This window comes from Mesitornis unicolor, unplaced genomic scaffold, assembly GCF_000695765.1.
Source record: "Mesitornis unicolor isolate BGI_N332 unplaced genomic scaffold, ASM69576v1 scaffold1365, whole genome shotgun sequence".
Classification (NCBI taxonomy): domain Eukaryota; kingdom Metazoa; phylum Chordata; class Aves; order Mesitornithiformes; family Mesitornithidae; genus Mesitornis; species Mesitornis unicolor.
The window spans coordinates 27,778-30,992 of NW_010185939.1; positions in this window are offsets into that span (position 1 = coordinate 27,778).

Consider the following 3,215-nt stretch of genomic DNA (forward strand, 5'->3'; position numbering starts at 1 on the left):
CGTGGCTAGAGGATATTCCAAAAACATGTGCAATCTCCCATTTGACTTTCATATTTGCAAGTTACGTGGCTGTGTTTCTGCACGAAAGGCAAGAGGGTACGATGCAATGGTACTTCAGGGTTACGAACAGAAAGCTGGGACAAATGGGCAGTTTGGGGTAAGATTACTGCTAGAATTTAACAGCTACAGCAACATTAGTGTATCTTCTTTCACATTTCTCCAGGACTTGAGCCAGTGGCTGCTGATAACAAATAGGAGTTTGCTTAGCTTAAATATGCTATTATTCTCTGTACAAGTGAAATGGCTACACACAGGTGAGGTGCAGAATGCTCTTCCATTTTATTGCGGGTGACAAAAGGTGAGGAAAGTATGTACAAAGAGAGAGACACGGTGGCATTTTTTCCTGCTGATTCCCTAGGTGAAATTCTCTCAAGCTATGCATACACAAGGCAGTAGCACACCCAGGAATAGAGCTGTAGATCAAATACTTGCTTCTGAGCACCTGATGGCCACATGAGATGCCTTTCACTCATGTTCACAGGAGACGAGCTGCAGACTGACCAGACTGTTTGCCAGCCACTAGAGCATGTTTCCCAGTTAACACCTGTCCAAAAGGCACATGGGTCACTCTAGAGTGAACCAATAATGAGGACAGGGGACCCTCAGAAGATCACATCAGAAGCAGGTTCACGGTCTGAACCGAGATGTTAATGCCCTCAGTGGGCAGTCAAGAGGAACTCAATCCATTACAAAAGAAAGGCATACCTGAAGTTGATAGCTTAGCTCTACAAAGTTCAATTGTGGCTAGAAAACACATCACTTTCATCATGAAACCACGATGTATTTGTATCTAACTCACAACATTCAGTTACACAAGTCTAGACTAGTTCTGCCAATTTAAAGTGCACACTTCTCTTTTGCTTTATGTAAATTCAGTTTTAGAATTTTTTTCCAGCACAAACCAAAATTCTTTACAGATGAATGCAGAAACAGTCACTGAAGCATACTGCATTTAGCAGATATTAACTAGCAAATTAATGACGTTTTCTGACTCAAGCTTTGGAAACACTATTTTAGCAAGTGCTATTGAACACTAAGCTGCCCCACTTTCTTATCATAAAGATTTTCACTCTGACTGACCAGCTAACCCATCTACTCTGCATATCAAATGACAGAGATCCAAGTATCCACTGAAAGCGTACACAAACTAGCAGCTTCCTGCCACGAAGGAGGAGGAGAAAAGGGGTTAGGTCTATAGCTATTAGACTGTATAATCTGAAAGCAGCCTTTAACTTAAGTTATGACTGCAGGAACCCACAGGAGAAGAATCAGTGTGATCCTTGTTCCTTTCTTGGTAGAGATCTGCTGTTGGCCCAGTTTTAGTCTAGTCCTGAAGAATCACATCTCAGATGTTAAATAGTTGCAGGTTGCTTTGTTGTTTGGGTTTTTTTTCCTTTTAAAATCCCTGGACAATTTTAAAGTTTCCCCAAATAGCATATCTTTAAATTTATCTGACCTCTGTCTCCAAGAAGAGCACAAAAAAAGCTTGGCGTTACCCACAATCACATGGATCTATTCACAGGTAAACCACTTATTTAACAGTGCATAAATAAAGAACTATAATAATTCCTGTCTAAAATTTCAGGAACATGTAAGATAAAAACACTGGCTGTAAGACAAAGCTGCAACATGGAAGATCAGTTACTCGGCCTCTGCTGAGGGAAGGAAGATCACACAGAAGCCTTATGCCTGCAGTGTGCCCAATGTGAGGAACAGCATTTGACACTGGACGGGACCTTGTGGCTGGCTGCCCCTCTCCTGGCAGCCAGGACAGGCTGTGAAGTGACCAGCCAGCAGCCGCCTGTTCTCACATTGATAATCCTACTTGACCCACAGCACAGTTTAAAAATCTCACTGGCAGAAATGGTGAGACCAAAATCTCTCAGTTTCACGCCTGCTGTGCGCAAGCGTGCTAGAGGTGCAGGCTGCCAACCACACTGTTAAATCCACCTGCATGAACCAGCTGTGACCGAAAGAAAGACTTAAACATTAGCACACACCTACATAAAAAATGAAATTACAAAACCACACTGGAATCTTAATATCAGGGACAACACTTACTCCTTCAAATGGAGTTTGACACTGGCATCAGTGATATCATCCACAGAAGAACCACCTCCTTTGTCATACCAAGATACAGTTGCTCAATCTTATTTTCCAATCAATAAAAAAATATTTGCATTTAATACAATGCTTACATTTAGTAGAACACAAGTAATTAGCTCTCTAATTACTCTAGCACTAACACTGTAATAGCAGTTGACAGCTTTCACTGTAACACTATCATCGCTTTCTCACTGAAATAGGCAGTCTCACAATCTGGCAGCTCTAGATACCGTATTAAAAATACTCCCCAGTGTAGCACCTATAAACCCATGAGCTGACTCAACCATTCAGAGGCCATCGGCCCTTAGCCTACACTACCTACAACAGCAAATTTCCTGCTTGCCTCTTTCCAGATAGGAAATTTTTCTGATCTAGCTGAGCCTACAGCCTCAGAAAAGCTACTAGCATCAGTGGACTACAGTAGCAGGAGAGTGTGTGCAGGAAAAGAACTCTGACATTGCTTTAAAAGTCTCTAATACCACCATCCTACATCAAAACCAACAGTAAAAACAATGACGCTGTTGACCGTTCAGAATTAAGGGAAGCAGTGAACTACAAAATGATCCAGATTTGACAGTAGGTTAGAAGGAGGTCTGCTTTCAAGTATGAACTTACTCAATTTTGCTTTAGAAATTTTGAAGAAAGACTGAAATATCGTTCCCAAAACACTGTAAAGACAGCATCTTTATTCTGTTGTTCACATTTTGGAGCCAGATCATGAAACATGCAGAAGTTTATCATTTCTCTAAAAGCATATTTAGAACAGAGACTACAAGAAGCACAATCACACACAGTCTTCACCTGTGTAACATTTGCCCTGGTGTGCTTATTGTTCAGGCTGAATCACAAGAGGTGAGAGATTGATAAAACAAGCAACAGGCATTTGTACAAAAATACTCCAAAAGTCCCACAAAAAGCAGCAGAAACACCCACACTTGTGTCTGCTCAGCGATAGTCACAGAAACAAGCAGCAGACAGTAACAGTGACAAACAAGACGCTACTGAGGAGTTTGCCGCAGTTGATGAGGACTGGGTTAGGGATCAGTTAA